The sequence below is a fragment of the Scyliorhinus torazame genome, chromosome 9, assembly GCF_047496885.1.
Source record: "Scyliorhinus torazame isolate Kashiwa2021f chromosome 9, sScyTor2.1, whole genome shotgun sequence".
Taxonomy (NCBI): Eukaryota; Metazoa; Chordata; class Chondrichthyes; order Carcharhiniformes; family Scyliorhinidae; genus Scyliorhinus; species Scyliorhinus torazame.
Window position 1 is genome coordinate 247,760,479 of NC_092715.1, and position 18,515 is coordinate 247,778,993.

The 18,515-nt window shown below is 47.9% G+C and overlaps 1 long non-coding RNA gene across 1 annotated transcript in view; it reads right to left on the reverse strand.

Annotated features, from left to right (window-relative positions):
• Positions 1-4,894: 4,894 nt before the first annotated feature.
• The window catches only part of LOC140429805 (uncharacterized), a 37,114-nt gene continuing 23,493 nt past the window's right edge, over positions 4,895-18,515 (reverse strand). The window contains exon 3 of the long non-coding RNA XR_011949207.1: positions 4,895-5,940. This is a non-coding gene — a long non-coding RNA (uncharacterized lncRNA). The remainder of the gene's footprint in view (positions 5,941-18,515) is intronic.

Here is an 18,515-nt window from a genome sequence, read left to right on the forward strand (position 1 = left end):
GGTTAAAGTCTAATAGGTTTTTTGGAGTTAGCTTTCGGAGCGCAGCTCCTTAATCAGGTGACTGACCTGATGATGGAGCTGCGCTCTGAAAGCTAACTCCAAACTAACCTGTTGAACTTTAACCTGGTATTGTAAGACTTCTTACTGTGCCCACACCAGTCCAACACCGGCATTTCCACATCATGAATGAAGAGTGCAAGAGAGCAGGCCAGGAGCCGCACCAGGCATAGAGAAAAATGTGGTGTCAATCCAGTGAAGCTACAACACAGGACCACTTGCAAAACAGCATAAGCAGCATGTGATAGACAGAGCTAAGTGATCTCACAATCAACAGATCCAATCTAAGCTCTTCTGTACTGCCCCATTTAGTTTTGAATGGGGTTGAACAATTAATCACTGGAGGAGGAGGCTCCACAAATATCCCCATCCTCATGGCGGAGGGCCCACCACACCTGTGCAAAAGACAAGGCAAAGCATTCACAATAATCTTCGGCCATAAGTGTTGAGTGGCTGATCCATTTCGGTCTCCACCAGAGGCCACCTGCATCATAGATGCCAGTTTCCAGCCAATTCAATTCACCCCACTTGATATCAAGAAATGGCTAAAAGCACTGGATACTGCAAAGGCTATGGGCCCTGACAACAAAGGCTATGGGCCCTGACAGCAATAGTCCTGAAGACTTATGCTCCAGAACTTGCAGCACCCCTCGCCAACCCGTTCCAGTATAGCTACAACACTGGCAGCAAAGTGGCAAAGTGGAAAATTGGCTGAGTATGTCCTGTACACAAAAAGCAGGATCAATCCAACCTGCCCAGCGATGGAAGGCGTCATCAACAGTGATATCAAGCGGTACGTACTTAGCAAAAACTTGTTCACTAATGCTCAGTTTGGGTTTCGCCAGGGCCACTCAGCTCCTGACCTCATTGAAGCCTTGGTTCAAACATGGACAAAAGAGCTGAATTCCAGGGTTGAAGTAAGAGTGACAGCCCTTGACATCAAAACCGCATTTGATCGAGAATGGCATCAAGGAGCCATAGCAAAGCTGGAGTCAATGGGAACCAGGGGGAAACCTCTCCACTGGTTGGAGCCATACCTGCCACAAAGGACGATGGTTGTGGTGGTTGGAGGTCAGTCAACTCAGTCCCAGGACATCACTGCAGGAGTTCCTCGGGGTAGCACCCTCGCTCAACCTTCTTCAGCTACTTCATCAATGGCCTTCCTTGCAACATAAGGTCAAATTTCAGGATGATTGCTCAATGTTCAGTATCATTCATGACTCCTCAGACATTGATATAGTCCATGTGCAAATGCAACAAGACCTGGACGATATCCAGGCTTGAGCTGACAAGTGCCAAGTAACATTCGTGCCACACAAATGCCACGCAATGACCATGTCCAGTGAGACAAAATCAAACCATCGGCCATTGATATTCAATGGCATTACCATCACTCTATTAGCATTCTGGATGTTACCATTCACAAGAAACTGAACTAGACTGGCCTAATAAATGCTATTGCTACAAGAATCAGGTTAGATGTTAGGAATTCTGCAGCAAATAACTAATCTCCTGATTCCCCAAAGCCTGTGCACCTACAAGACACAAATCAGGAGTGTGATGGAATACTCCACACTTGCCTGGATGAGAGCAGCTCCAACAACACTCAGGAAGCTCAACACCATCCAGGACAAAATAGCCAAATCTTTTACCTTCTGCACCCTAACCTTCTGGTTTTCCTATCTGACTAAATTCCGACGTCTTGTTCAATTTTCATTTCTGATTTATGCGACACAACTAAAATATTGTGACCTGACTCCCGCCAGTTCCGTTTTAATTTCAGATAAACTTGAATGTTTATTTGTAAGCCTATATTTAAGTCACTGACCAATGCTGGATTACTTCCATTACCAGGACTGGCTGGAACTTTTGCATCAACTGGTCACTAATGTCCTTTAGGGATGATGTGAAGTTGCTGGCGTTGGACTGGGGTGAGCACAGTAAGGGGTCTTACAACACCAGGTTAAAGTCCATCAGGTTTGTTTCAAATCACGAGCTTTCAGAGCACTGCTCCTTCTTCAGGTTAATGTCTGCTTTCTTGCATCTTTGTAGAAACTTAATGTCAGTGCCTATATGCGCCATCTTCTTGGAGATCCTCTCCACTTTGAGCCGGCAGTTTGCGGTGTCGATGGTAGCCATGATGTGGAGATGCCACCGTTGGACTGGTGTGAGCAGTCTGTCTGGGGTTTGCACGTTCTCCTCGTGTCTGCGTGGATTTCCTCTGGGTGCTTCGGTTTCCTCCCACAGTCCAAAGATGTGCAGGTTAGATGGATTGGCCATACTAAATTACCCCTTTGTCTCCAGGGATGACGGGTCGAAGTTGGTTGCGAGGTTATGGAGATAGGGTGGGATGGCTGGGGGAATTGCCCTAGGCAGAGTGCTCTTTGGAGTGTTGGTGCAGACCCTATGGGCTGATTCGCCTCTTTCTGCACTGTTGGGATTCCGTGATTCTTGGGATTCGATGATAAAGCTGTAATAAAGATTCAACTTTATTCTTTGATCTTGGGATGTGGGAGGCACTGGCGAGACAGACACCAGTTGTGTTGAGGACATTAACAGTCAACCACAGAGTTTGGGACTGGTGTGACATGTAGGCCGGACTGGGGAAGATACTTCCCTAAAGGACAGTAAGAAGTCTTACAACACCAGGTTAAAGCCCAACAGGTTTACCGCAAATCACTAGCATTTGGAGCACTGCTTCTTCCTCAGGTGAATCCTGTAAGACTTCTTACTGTAGCTTTGCAGGCTCATGGGCCGAGTGCCTGGAAGCTCACAGCAATTCCCGCTCGCTAGCATACCTAGAAATGTTTCAGGAGAACCGCGCCCATAGTCTTTGAATATTTTTAAGGCAGAGCTAGATAGATTCCTGAAAAACAAGGGGTGAAAGGCTTTTGGGGTAGACAGGAATGCGGGATTCCGATTACAATCAGATTAGTCATGAATTTATTGAATGGCCGAGCAGGCTTAAGGTACCAAATAGCCTATATCTGCTCCTAATTTGTATGTTCAAAAGTTTGCATGAAACATGTCATGCAAAGCATGTTCATCTGCACTTAGCACACATTCCCAAACCCAATCAGGTTAAGGTTCACTCATGTAGTGTACAATGATGCATGTTGTTGTAAGACTGGAAAGGTTATTCTTCAATTCCTCCTGTCTGGCTTGGCCAACCTGTTTTGAGTTTAGGTAAGGAATCACTGATCTTTTCTTCCAAAATGGACCAGGATTGTTCTGGACACTAAAGGTAAATCCCAGCCTCTTGACTCCACGATCAGGTATCTCACTGCAGCCTCTTTCCGTCAACACCACACTCAGCTAAAACAATAAACGTGAGATGTTGATGAAATTCTTTTTCAGGTAAGACTATACGCTTTGATCAACAACATTGTTCCTCAAGACCTTTCATTTACTGCCAAGCCATACTAGCCTGTCCGCATGCTAGTTGACAATGGGAATGGTTCCCTTCCCTCAGGTACTTCCCATCTATTTCGAAAATGCTGTTATTACCACACAATTCAAACATAGCAATCCAAACCATTCTGTCCTTGTAAACAATTGTCTCATCCATCATTTCCCATCATTTCGCTCTCAAACCCCTTCTTGTCTGCAAATCCAGGTTTGAATCTCTCCAGTTTGGTTTCTAACTCTTATAGTTCCACAATGGCCAAACCAGTATCACAGAGGACAGGTGACAGCAACTGTGATCAAAATGCATCAACCTGCCATGTCCTCCTGAATTACTTTGCTGCCTTTAGCATTTTTAACCAAACCATGGGGCAGCACGGAGGCACAGTGGTTAGCCTGCTGCCTCACAGCTCAAATCTGATGTTGGGTAACTGTGGCGTTTGTACATTCTCCTGATGTGTGTTTTTCTTCTGGGAGCTCCGGTTTCCTCCCACAGTCCAAAGAGCTGCAGATTAGATGGATTGACAATTGGTAATTACTATCCAAAGCTGGGTGGGGTTACAGGGATAAGATGGGTTGTGGGCCGTGTAGGGTGCTCTTTCAGAGAGTAGGTGCAGACTCGATGGGCCAAATGACCTTTTCTGCACTACGGATTCTACGATCCACCCCACTAAGTTTCCTCAATAGTCTAGATGATTGGGAATGACTTAACTTGGTTCCACCCATCCTTATCCTATTATCGTTCATGGACCATTGCATTGACTGTCCTCCCATTCCCCACTGTTATTTATACAGTCTCTCAAAAATCTGCCCTTCTGCTCTTATTTATCCTCATCTAATGCTGCCTCTTACCAACAGCATCTGCAAATATGTTGTTCGATCTCTTGGCTTTCATAGATTATCATAGAATTTACAGTGCAGAAGGAGGCCATTCGGCCCATCGAGTCTGCACCGGCTCTTGGAAAGAGCACCCTACCCAAGGTCAACACCGCCACCCTATCCCCATAACCCAGCAACCCCACCCAACACTAAGGGCAATTTTGGACACTAAGGGCAATTTATCATGGCCAATCCACCTAACCCGCACATCTTTGGACTGTGGGAGGAAATCGGAGCACCCGGAGGAAACCCACGCACACACGGGGAGGATGTGCAGACTCCGCACAGACAGTGACCCAAGCTGGAATCGAACCTGGGACCCTGGAGCTGTGAAGCAATTGTGCTATCCACAAGGCTACCGTGCTGCTTTGGCTCCTGTTGCAGAGAGAAGAGAGATGCAACTTAATATTCCCCCTTTTCCCAGCTCTCAGCTGACTGCAACAAGTTGTGATTTAGAAAGGATGTGATTTAACCTCTTTTGTGTCATGTCTTCCAGGAACAGACTGAAGACTAAATACCTCATGGCTTTAAATTAAAAGAGGCAATAACGTTTACATTGTTTTATTTTCTCAACACCCAAAATGTAATACACAATAACACACACTCACACAGTCATGTAAGATACAGAACATCATCACAAAATAATTTTTTTTTTAAATTACCAAGCACCAACATGTTTATAGTACAGTCAGAAGTCTTACAACACCAGGTTAAAGTCCAACAGATTTGTTTCGTATCACTAGCTTTCGAAGTGCAGCTCCTTTCTCACCTCGTCATTGGAATCATGAGTGACCATCCTGGGGTAGCTTGGAGGTTATACTGTGGCATGGATGCCTCTGGGGCCTTGTGGTTTGTTTTGGGGATGTAGCCTGGCATAGGTATCTTGGCACGGCAGCATGAGGACCATAGATGGAGGCATAAGGCTGCATGGACGGCATATCGGTGTGTGAGGGCTGGAGGGTATTTATTATTCCTTTAACTGGGATGCAGTTCCAGAGCACCAAACAGGGATTTTGGAAGAGGCTGCGGCGGCACCAGCAGCGCCGTGACCAATTCATTTTGGGCCTGCTGGCTTGACTCCTGCCCAAACCCGTCCCACCCCAACACAATGACAATCTACTCCTTGTGGATACAATCCTACAATGCCCTCTGACCACAAAGTAAGTCAGTAGAAGATTATGATTCTTATCTGAAGATGGAAATAGAAAAATTAGGACATCTGTATCGAACGTTTGACTGTTTCTAAATCCGTACAAAGCATTCATTAAATGTGGAGATACAGTCAAAATTAAAATGCCCAGAGACAGAGGTTCCAACGATATATTTTATATATACAACCAGGATGGCAGCATTAAAATAAATCAAAAATTATTTTCTTTCTCACAAGGACTGAACTTTCTGTAGGTAAATCCGGCATCGCAACGTCTCCCTCAGTGTCAAACAGAAACTCCTCCAAATCACCTGACCTCTGCTCAGACTGGTTGTGTTCCTCATCAAGTATTTGCTGCCAATAATCAGATTCCGGAATGTAATTCTTCTCTCGTATTCTCTTTATCCCCCTTGTGCCCCATTGAAAGGACTTCGCTCGTAAACGTAGTGCTGAAACAGATAAAAAGCTCAATCCATGAACACTGGTGGATTATTGAGATGGATTTTATGTTCTTTATCTTTATTCCAAATACACGCAGCTCTCCGTCACAGAAAGAGGGATGTTCCAGATCCTCCCTGACATTCTCGCTCTTCAAAGGACTTCAAATGTAACATTGTAAAGAATGTAGGACACAACTACAGTAATAAATTTATCATTATCCTGTAAAACAATGAAATACTCCACATATAATAAAGACCAATGGCATGTACTACATTGTAAGAGTGTTAAAAATGTGCTTAAAATATCAGTCAGTAGATCAGCATTTTAGTTTTATGTCTAGATTCCAAAGTGGAACTTTAACATCACACGGAGCTTACCCTGGCATTTACTGAAGTGACAATTTTTCTTCAGCTTAAATAAGGGAGTGATTCTCTGAAATGGAGACAGAGTGTTCGCGCCATCATGAACGGCGTCGAGGTTCACGACGGCGCAAAGCGACCCCTATCCCGACCGATTCAGGGCCCGAAAATAGGCTAGGAGGGGCGCTGCATCATTTACGCGTGGCAGGCCTTGGCGCCGCGTAAAGGCGGGGCCGCATACATGACGCGGCTGGCGCCGCATAACTGACGTCACCTGCGCATGCGTGGTTGCCGTCCTCCCCGAGTCTGCCCCGCAAGAAGATGTCCGACGGATCTTGTGGGGCTGCAGAAGAAAGGAGGTCCTCCTTCAGAGAGGCCGGCGCAACGATCGGTGGGCACCGATCGCGGGCCAGACCCCATTTGAGGCCCCCCCCTCCGGTGCAGGATCCCCCCTCCCCACCCGCAGGCCGCCCCGCCAGCGTTCCCGCACTGTTCCCATCGGCAGCGACCGGGTGTGGACGGCACCAGGGGGAACCCGCCGTTTTGGGCAGGCCGCTCGGCCCATCCGGCACTAGGAATCGCGGGGGTACCGGTGAATCACCATTTTGACTGCCTCGGGCGACTCACTGGACCGCGCCGCGCAAAACGCGATTGTGCCGATCTGGCCGCTTCCGTGAAGGAGGGCGTCGGACCGGCGTCGCGGGAAAATTTGGCGACCCAGGCGATTCTCTGAAACGGCGCGGGAGCAGAGAATCGCGCCCTAAGCAGAATGGGTGAGATTCAGCCACTGCATTGAATCATAGAACCACTACAGTGCAGAGTTGGGGGTGGGGTGGGGGTGGGGGTGGGGGGGGGGCGGGTGGGGGGGGGGGGGGGGTGTCTCTCAAACATGTCGGGGATCACGGATTGTGCCAAAACAAACGAGTCATATACACTGCCCGGGTCTCGTGCACAGACGTGCAGCATCCTCATCTGGGGATACAGGGCATCCGTAGTGTTGCAGACGCACCTGTGCACCGATGCCGTGAAATCTCAGACAGGTCCCCACTCGGTGACGGGAACGACCCCGTCGCTGAGAAGTTGAGGGCCACCGTCACCTTGACGGCCACCGAGAGGAGGTGTCCTTCCCCCATAACCTCTGCGGTGCCAGGTGTGCCATCATGTGGCAAATGTGTCTGACTGTTTCCCGGCTGGTCTGCAGTGTCCTCCTGCACGCCCAGTCTGGACGTTCCTCAAGGACATGCGGTCACAGTATACGCGTGCCTTCATCCGGCGCCTCCTTGGCACCACCACCACCTCATCCTCCTCCTCCTCGTCCTGTAGGGCGGCTGGCCCCTCCAACCTGAGGGGCTGGCACCTGCCCCTCTGCAGCCCGCTCCTCTGCTGCAGCCTCCGCCTCCTCTCTGAGTGACCCCGCTAACGCTGCCACAGGGCTGAATGCAGGGCAGCAGCCGCTGCCACGACGGCCGACATCACTGGTTGCTGACCAAACATGATTATCTGCAGGGGGTGAGGGGAAAACATGCTATCATGACGCATACACCTGTGCACAACCAGGTACCATAGGCTGCATGATGGCCCCAATTGTCACCGCGCGGCCCAACCACGCACAATCCCGTCGGTGCCCCCAATCCTGGCACCCGTCCCTGCTGCCAGGGCCACCATTTCATTGCACTGCCCTCACTGGGGGCTGCCGTCGGTGTGGTCCTGGGTGGTCCCCCGGTGGGTGTCGCCAGTTGAGTGGTGTGGCCGGGGAGGTGGGGGGCACCCACCCATACAGCCATTTTTCCACCGTCCACCCAGGGGCCGGGGAGGGTGGCCAACAAAATGGCCACACTAATGGCGCTCGGTGCGTGGGCACCGCCCCTGTCATGTCGGGGGCTGCCCGGCTGCTCGGCCTGTCCCCCCCTTCCCCTCCCCTCCCCCGGTCCTGGCAGGCCCCCCACCCCCAGAAAGCACGTCCGGTGTCCAAAAAGGGAATCCCCCCACGCCATCTCCTACCTCCTCTCGCAGCCGTCTCAGCCAGCACGCCGTCTTCGCGATTTCTACAAGGTGGTTAGAAACACGCAGTTGGGAAATCGGCCCCAGAGAATCGATCATCAAGGCAGATAATGAGATGCATACTGTACTTCCAGGCTGCGCAGCGGGCGCCGCGATTTCGTCGCGTTGGGTCTGGTGAATTCCGAATCGGCGTGAAACTGGCTCAAGCCCGATTTCAGCGTCAGAACCGATTCTCCGGCCGATCGTGTTTCGGGATTTCGGCGTGATGTCACTGAGAATCCAGCCCAAGGACAGCAGAAAAGCAAAGAAAGATGCATACTATGTGGCGAGGATTAGGGGGAAGATAGAGGATTGCTTGCCATTAAAAGCAATCAGAGGAAACAAATGGACTCATAAGCGATAGCTAGCATGGCATTGTGAAGGGGAGGTCATGTCTCACTAACTTAATCGAGTTTTTTGAGTAAGTGACAAAGATGATTGATGAGGGGAAGGTGGTGGATGTTGTTTACCTGGACTTCAGTAAAGCCTTTGACAAGGTGCCTCATGGCAGACTGGTACAAAGGTGAAGTCACATGGGATCAGATGTGAGGTGGTCAGATGGATACAGAACTGGCTTGGTCACAGAAGACAAAGGGTAGCAGTAGAAGGGTGTTTTTCTGAATGGAAGGTGTGACTAGTGGTGTTCCACAGGGATCTGTGATGTGGCCTCTGTTGTTTGTAGTATACATAAACAATTTGGAGGAAAATGTAGCCGGTCTGATTAATAAGTTCGTGGATGACACCAAGGTTGGTGGATTGGCAGATAGTGTTGAGGATTGTCAGAAGATACAGCAGGACATAGATAAGTTGGAGACTTGGGCTGAGAAATGGCAAATGGAGTTTAATCCGGACAAATGTGAGGTAATGCATTTTGGTAGAGAGGAAATATACCGTAAATGGCAAAACTCTTGGGTATATATAAAGTCAGAGAGATCTGGGCGCGCAGGTCCACAGATCCTTGCAACTCAAGTGGAAAAGGTAGTTAAGAAAGCATACGGAATGCTTGCCTTCATTGGACAAGGCATCGAGTATAAAATCTGGCAAGTCATGCGACAGTTGTATAGAACATTGGTAAGGCCGCTATTGGATTATTGCGCACAATCCTGGTCACCACACTGCCAGAAGGATGTGGAGGCTTTGAAGAGGGTGCAAAGGAGGTTTACCAGGATGGTGCCTGGTCAGGAGGATGTTTGCTTTGTGGAGAGGCTGAATAGACTCGGACTGTTTATGACAAGATTATGAGAGGCATGGATAGAGTGGATGGGCAGGTACTCTTTCCCAGGGTGGAGGGGTCAGTCACCTGGGGGCATAGGTTTAAGGTCCATGGGGCAACGTTTAGAGGAGATGTGCGAGGCTGGTATTTTACGCAGAGGGTGGTGAGTACCTGGAACGCGTAGCCAGGGGAGGTTGTGGAAGCAGATACATTAACAGTGTTCAAAAGGCATCCTAACAAACACATGGATAGGATGGGTATAGAGGGATACGGCACAAAGAAGTGCTGAGGGTTTTGGAAGGGGTTGGTATCATGACCGCTGCAGGCTTGGAGGGCCGAAGGGCCTGTTCCTGTGCTGTATTGTTCTTTGTTCTTTATAAAAAAGCAATAATGCAGGAGGAGATAAAATCTGAGTTTAAGCTAGCGAGTAATAGAAGAATTCAAGAAATGTTTTGCATATATAAAGGTAAGAGAGAGACAGGAATGGACATTGCATCACTGGAAAATGAAGCTGGAAAAATAGTAATAGGGGACAAATAAATGGCAGAGGAACTGAATAGGTACTCTGCATCAGTCTTCACAGTGGGAGACACCAGTTACATATCGGAACTTCAAGAGAGACAGGGGCAGAGGTGAGTGTAGTAGCCATTACTAAGGAGAAGGTGCTGGGCAAACTGACAGGTCTGAAAGTGGATATATCACCCAGACCAGATGGACGACAGCCCCGGGTCCTGCAGGAGATAGCTGAGGGAATTGTGGAGACATTGGTGGTGATCTTTCAGGGATCACTGAAGGCAGGGATGGTCCCAGAGGACTGGAAAATGGCTAATGTAACTTCCCTGTTTAAGAAGTGAGGGAGTCAGAAGACTGGAAATTATGGGCCGGTTAGCCTGACTTCAGTTCCTGGTAAGTCTTTAGAGTCCAGTATTAAAGATGATATTGCAGAGTACTTGGAAGCGCATGGTAAAATAGGAGTGAGTCAGCTCAGCTTTGTCAAGGGGAGCCGTGTCTGACAAACCTGTGAGATTTTTTGAGGGGGTAACAAGGAAGTTCGACAAAGGAGGACCAGTAGACATGATCTATTTGGATTTCCAGAAGGGTTTTGACATGGTGCCTTACAGGAAGCTACTAAATAAGAAAAGCCCATGGTGTTCTGGGGAAGGTACTGGCATGGTTAGAGGATTAGCTGACTGGCAGAAGGCAGAGATTGGGGATCATGGGGTCTTTTTCAGGATGGAAACCGGTTACGAGTGGTGATCTGCAGGTGTCAGTTTGGGACCACAACTGTGGGCAAGGAGTCTGTGCCAGACCACTTGCTCCATCTCTCCTTCAGGCTGGGCCATACTTATTATGCTCCCCAAGCCAGGATGCAGCAAGTGCTTATTTGAAGATGTGTCCACTTATCTTGGCTCCATTGATGCTATTGCCTTTGGGAATAGAGGGGATAGCGGTTTAACTGTATCCCTTAGGTGATGGATAGCTGCAGTACCACACACCACAGAATGGGCAATTTGAGGACCTGTTTACGTCCTACAACTGTGGATCTCTAGTGAAATCCCCATCTCGTCTTCACTTTGGTGAGACTTGAAGGAAGTTGGTAGAGAATCTGTTATATTTCTAAGATGTACGCCTGCTGCATCCCAGCCACTTTTGTTCTTGGACCTCTACCTTGTGTGGGAAGAACTGGCACCTTTCCACGCACCGACGGGTCAGTGTATTGGTAATTCAGCAATCTGCTGCTGGAGGACGAGTTGTTCTTGGAATTGTTCTGTTGCTTCTGGATGGACTAGTGAAGGATTCGGGGGGAATTCCTCTCCTTGAGACTATGATCCGATGTGGGAAAGTCAGTGTCTTCTGTCAAAGTGCCATGAAGGAGGCAATGAGGAGGCAGAGGGCCAGGTGTGAGTGCTTGGAACTGAAGGTGCTCATTCTGGACTCATGTCAGACCGTTGAACACCCAGGCCTGTGAAAGGTGTATGGAGAGCAGAAGGCACACTACCTATTTTCATACAGAAGCACCTTCATGACGTTATGGGTAACCTTCTTTCAGGACATGGAAAAAGACAGACGGTCCCTAAGAAGCTGCTGGGGCTGCTGGTCAATAACACAGTCCTTGTCTTAGATTCTGAGGACGTCAATGACTAGGTTTGAGTGTATTTTGGTGCTCTGTTCAGTCCAGATCTGTCCAGTGATGACACAGATTTGTGGGAGGACCTACTGAGATTTGGCTTCAAGGAAGTCGAGTGACTCAATTCTTCACTCATGTTTAGCCGAGTTGTCCGATTCTCTCAACCGGATATCGAGGGACAAGTGACCACAACTGAACAGGATGAACATGGAATTCCAAAGGGCTTTTGGGACTTCCTGAGAGGTGAGTATGCACAAGCTGAAAGAAAGTCTGAAACAGTAGAATTTCCTCTTGATACCGGCCCTCATTATCATGCTGCCCAAAGGTTGCAATATCAGCCAAGTTAAGAAGTGGAGCTTGAGCTCCGTCTTGAGGATGGTGAAAGCCATGTCTTCTGCCTTGGCACCATGCTGGCCCACATGATCAACACCACGTTCCCGTGCCAAAGAATCACCTTGATCAGTGCTACATTCCCGTGCCAAACCATGCACCTTAACATTCATCTGGTCTGGGCGTTGATCCACCATTCCCAGAAGGATGCTCCTCGGGCCACTTTCTTTTCGCTGGATCAGGAGAACGTTTTTGACGGGGTGGATCATGAATACTGATTCGAGACTCTCAACGTTCTAGTTTGAAACACGTTTTGTTCTCCGTATCCAATCTCTGTACACTGCTGCTAAAGTGTCTGATTAATGATAATGTGTCCTTGATGGTGTCTCTTTACTTTGGGAGCTGGCAGTGCATCAGGCGTGCCCTTGTTCGGACAGTTATATGCCCCATGTGTCGTGCCTTTTCTATGTCCATTGATGGGGGGCTGATGGGACTGGTTCTACGTGGGCAGGACGTGGAGGTCACCCTCTCAGCTTACACCGTTGCCGTGCCCCTCACGATCATCGATACTATTGGAGGATACCCAATTTTCAACAGGTCAACTCCATGGCATTGTCTGCCAGGATCAACTGGGAAAAATATTGTAGAGTCCAGGTCGATCAGTGGTGACTAGATTCCCTGATGGGGTCGCTCCCCCAGTGCCTTTATCTGGGTGTCTACCTTTACCTGTCGAGGAAGCTGGGCAGTGAACTGACAAAATTGATTGACTTATTGTCACATGTACTGAGGTGCAGTGAAAATAATTATTCTGCCTACAGTCTGGACAGATCGTTCCATACATGAAAAAACATAGGACATAGGATAAATGTACAATGTAAATACATAGACACAGTCACCGGGTAAAGCAAACTACTTAGTATACTACTCAGTAGAGAAGATCTGCGGAAAGATCAGTTCAATCCGTAAAAGGGTCATTCAGGAGACAGTTGTAACAGTGGGGAAGAAGCTTTTTTTGAACCTTTTAGTGCGTGTTCTCAGACTTCTGCACTTCCTGCCTGATGGAAGAGGTTGGAAGACAGAACAACCCAGGTAGGAGAGTTTTTGATTAAGCTGCCCGTTTTCCCAAGGCAGTGGGAGGTACAGACAGAGTCAATGAATGTGAGGCAGTTTTGCATGATGGACTGCGCTGTGTTCATGGCTATCTGTAGATTCTTACGGTCTTAGGCCGAGCAGTTGCTATACTAGACTGTGATTCAGCCAGACAGGATGTTTCCTATGGCGCACCTGTAAAAATTGGTAAAAGTCAATGTGGAGATGCCGAATTGCCTTCGTCACCTGAGGAAGTATAGACGCTGTTGCCAAAGTCAACACTTGCACTGAGCGCTAATCAGGGCTGCTCTGCATGCCATCCTTCAGGGGTCAAACGCTGGTCATCAACCGACTGATGTCTGGTACGTTGTGATCCCCCTTGGTCACATCGATCCCTCCCCGGGATTGTCATCAAGACAAAGAAACTCATCGATTTCTTCTTGGACAAAAAGGTGCACTCGGCCTACACCACAGGGCTGAAGGACTGTCATAAAACCTCACTTTTCTAATTGTGTTTTAGCTATTCCAGTACTTATCTTCGATCAGAATTAAGTTAGTATGATCACTATATCACTCACTCATTGACAAGCAAATAAAATCACAGCAGAAATTCATCTCCTCTCATTATTGACGAATGAGCAAAATTCCAGTCAATGGAAGGGATTTGAATACTCACGTCTGTCGAGTTCAAGGCTTGAAAGATTGAAGCAAAGCTCGAAAAAAGTAAAAATTATATCTGATTCGCATAGTTGTATGAGCTCCTCTTCAGCCCTTCAAAACACATAGGCAGCACGGTAGCATTGTGGATAGCACAATTGCTTTACAGCTCCAGGGTCCCAGGTTCGATTCCGGCTTGGGTCACTGTCTGTGCGGAGTCTGCACATCCTCCCCGTGTGTGCGTGGGTTTCCTCCGGGTGCTCCGGTTTCCACCCACAGTCCAAAGATGTGCAGGTTAGGTGGATTGGCCATGATAAATTGCCCTTAGTGTCCAAAATTGCCCTTAGTGTTGGGTGGGGTTACTGGATGGAGGTGTTGATCTTGGGTAGGGTGCTCTTTCCGGGAGCCGGTGCAGACTCGATGGGCCGAATGGCCTCCTTCTGCACTGTAAATTCTATGATAATCTATGACGTGTAAAAGGACAGTATTAGCCCGATTGTCAGGATGAACACTGGACCCATTTCAGCTCTCAAGTGACCAGCTTCAGTCACTGACTCTGTACAGGACTCTAGAGCCAATTGCTCCACTCACTCGCCAATGTTTCTACTATGCAAATTGGACCTGTCTTTATTGACTGATTTAAATTTCTATTTCTGTCTGCAGCTTCTTCCTGACAGGATTTCTCTCTTGATAATGAATATCTTGTTATCTCTTCTCTGCTGCAGACCTTTACATACATCTTGTTCCTTCTCCCTTTTCTCACAGCTTTGTTCTCTTTCTGTGATTCATTGCTGTTTTTCATTAACTTTTGTTCCTTTTCAGAACATCTCAAACCCAAAATGTCCGAACCGACCATCAATGCAACTTTTTCTTTGTTGAATAATTAACTACAATAGACTCAAGGATGGACAGGCCACTCAAATTCTCCGTGCCACACGCCGGCTCGCCAACTCCCGTGACCAGAGTCAGGCCAAAGGTGGGCAGGTGGACGCCACCAGACTATTCACTGCCATCGCCTTCATACCTGTTGGCTGGGCAGTGCAAAATTCCACTCCATCAGCAGGATCTCCCCATTCCGATAGTCAGTGGGATTTACCAGTGTCACCAAAGTCAATGGACTTTTGGCTGGCAGCCGCAGTGATATCAGAAAGTTCCGTTAAGTTCCTAGGCCTATGTTCCTTCGCACCCTCTCTCTGCACACTTGTGTTGTGTATAAAGATTTAGTTAGTCGAGACATTTTGGGTGGAATTTTCTCTTTGTTTTGCAGTGAGTGACAGCGGGCGGGAAAAGTAGCGACGAAGCCACGGGTCCCAATGGTGGCTTTGATCCATTGTATCGTCCCGGAGTTGATAAAAAGGCAAATTAGAAAGGGTGTTTCCCACAATGTCATGGTGGCGGGGAACACTCTAGTTGAGCCCGCCCAGCCAGCAACTTATTTGTCAGGGAACTTTTAAAAGATGTTCCGATGCACAAAAGATATAATTGAACACTGCCGCCCGCAATCCCACGCCACACAACCTTCCTTCCCCAGTACTGCAATGAGCACTTCCGCGGCACTGCCCGGATACTTCCCCCGGCGCTGCCTGGACTCTGCCCATTAGCTGTCTGGGCATGAACCTCTCACCTCTGAGTGATGCACTCACATGAGCCCCTCTGGTGGGTCTGCCCACCAGGTGCACGCTGTGGGAGACCAATCATAATCACACTAGCATGAATGGATAATTTAACTGGGGGCAGGGGGAGGGTGGTGAATTATCAGGCGAAGAGGCCTGATAATGACACACAAATATATAATGGGGTACGTTGGGTTTACTGCTACGTCCCTGGGGGAGGAGGGAGAGGGGGGGAATTGCGATGAGACTTCCCAGCAGTGTAAAATGTGATTTGAGCCTCTCGCGGGGTTTTCGAATCCTGTCACTTATCCCGTCTGAGAAAAACAGGAGCGGAAAATCCTGCCCATTAGATTTAATCAAATTTCTTTAAATTAAATGGGAATGACATGTGACACAAATTGATGGACTCCAGGTTAAAAGGTATTACTCTTTTAACCAACCCTTAACAGTAAATGTTAAAATTTAGGCAGGATTAACTCAATTAACAGTTTGGATTAATTTTCAACAATTGAGGTTGAAAGAAGTGGAAGAAGTGAAGTCAGCAGAATTTGATAAGGGAGTAACCAGACCATGGTTGTACCAGTACTTAGTTGGACTTGGGAATCAACATTAACCAGTGAGAAGTTCTCACTCAAATAGCATAGAGCAGGAGAGCCAGGGTTACATCTGACAGTGGGGAAGATCATCACATCTCATTGGATAGCTCCTACCCACCTCAAGCTGAACATCATTGGTGCTGTCCAACCACAGCCCATTTGTTTCAAATCATACTTGGAGCTACAAAAGTAATCTCTCAACTGGTGGGCCATTTATCTGTGCAGGTAAGGCAAATTTAGCAAAGAAGACCCCAGTCATTCCCATATGCGTGCTGGAAGGTGAGGACCTTGTGTCCCAGTCCTATTAATATCTATCTGCAGGTTGATGATGCACGCAAGACAGCCATGATCGACAAAGAGCTTAAAAGGCTCAATGTGGACATGCCGCACTAAAGAAACTGGGTTTGCTCAAAAGTGGACCCTACAAAATAAAAACAACATCTTCTTCTGGGGGTGGAAATCGCAAGAAGCAAAAGATGAGTATTGAGAGGGTTTTGCAGTTAAAGAATGCTGTACTCACGATGAGTGTAACACCCCCACAGAAGGCCCAGAGAGAATTCTTACACTTTGTGTTTCAACAAGTGCAGCCCCAGTTAAACCCATCTGCACTAATGGGTCAACACTCACCTCCAACCAGGATGTCCAGGAATAATTCTATGAGGCATCTAATGCTGCTATTAGTAGAATTGTGAGATTGTGAGCACTGAAGGACCATACCTTCTTGGGAACATCAGTGCAAGGATGGGGGCTGACAACACAGGTAGCCAATGTGAATAGGGCACCACAGATTCGGAAGGATGAAGGAAAATGGATCGAGATTGCTGGGGCTAATCTGTTCCCAGGGACTCTGTGTGATAAAGAGTTTATTCCAAACTAAGTTGTACCAGGGGTGTCCTGGTGGCATCTGGCATCACACAACTGGCTTCAGCCTGTTCTCACCAGCACCACTGTTACACCCTCAGCAGCATCCTCATCAATCATAGAATCATCGAATGCGTACAGTGCAGAAAGACATAATTCGGTCCATCGAAAGTGCTCCAAAAGAGCACCCTACTGAGACCCACTCCCCACCCTATTCCCGTAACCCCACCTAACTTGCACATCTTTGGACTGTAGGAGGAAATTAGGGCACCAGAAGGAAGCTACGCAGACATGGGAAGAATCTGCAAACTCAAATGCCTGAATCAAACCTGGGTCTCTGTGCCACCGTGTCGCCCATTCAGAGCTATCATAGTGCTGACCTTGACACTGACCATTCCCTGGTGTTAAGGAAATGTTAGACTAAAGCCAAGGAAATTATGCCACTCCTGGAAGAAATGTTGTCTTCTGAACAACACTTGCCATACCACTGCCTTAGAAATGACCCAGGAGTCTCTCAACATCCTCAGCGGGCTATTTATGACAACAGCACCCAAGATTTCAATGTCAACTTGGGATAATTTTCATAATGTCACCTGGAACTCTGTATATAGAAAACAAAATGGGAGGAATGCTGAGTGGTTTGAGGCTTATTGAAATGGAACCAGTTACTTCAAACAGGAGGAGTGCCCCCATGAACAGCAAGCAGACCCACTTCAAACAGAGTCTAAATGTTCTCAGAGTTGCCAGAATCAAGTCTCAATGGACTTGGCACTGCGCCTATCCATGCTGGTTGAAACCCTGCAATAACATAGAGCATGCTGCCAGATCCTGCGACGTGAGAGGGATGTTGAAAAGAACCAAGAACAAACCAACAACCAAACTGCCCCCCCCCCCCCTTTAAAACATAGACAGCGGTGATCATCACAGAAGCTCACATCAGATGGAATCATGGATGGAGCGCTCTCTCTAATTCTGCACAATGGAGAGCATTGTCCCTCTGTGCCATTTCCTGTCATGGAGCAGCTGGACAATGAACCCATCATAGTAGAGCTGAACAAAGGCCATTCATCACCTAGCCAGCGTCAAGGTCCCAGGAGACAATGCCATTCCACCTGAAATCATCAAGTGTGGAAAAGCAGCACTATTGCAGCATTTGTGTCTCAGCTCGAGGGAAAGATTTGTGCCTCAATCCATGTATGTTTTCAACATTGTACAAAGGCAAAGAGGTTTGAGTGAATGCAGCAATTACCAAGGAGTCTCTTTGTTTAGTATATCAGGGAATGGTCTTCGCTCATGTTGCTGTGATTGTATTGGAGTCCGTGGCATCACATATCAACCCTGAGACTCGCGTATCTACCCTGAGCCTCAGAGAGGCCTCACAGCTGGTAGATCGACAGTCAACATTCTTTTCTCACTTCGGCTGTAACACAAATGCTGCAAACCATGCCAACCACATTGCATTATCTTCATAGACTTCACCAAAGCTTCCAATCTTGTCAGAAGATGCAAGATTCTTCAAACTGCCAATCCACTTACCCTGTACATCTTTGGGTTGTGGGTGGTTGAATGAAGAGTGAGAAGTCTTACAATACCAGGTTAAAGTATAACAGGTTTGTTTGCAGTTAGCTTTCAGAGCGCAGCTCCTTAAGCAGCATGTGATAGAGCTAAGCAATCTCACAAACAACGGACCCGATAAG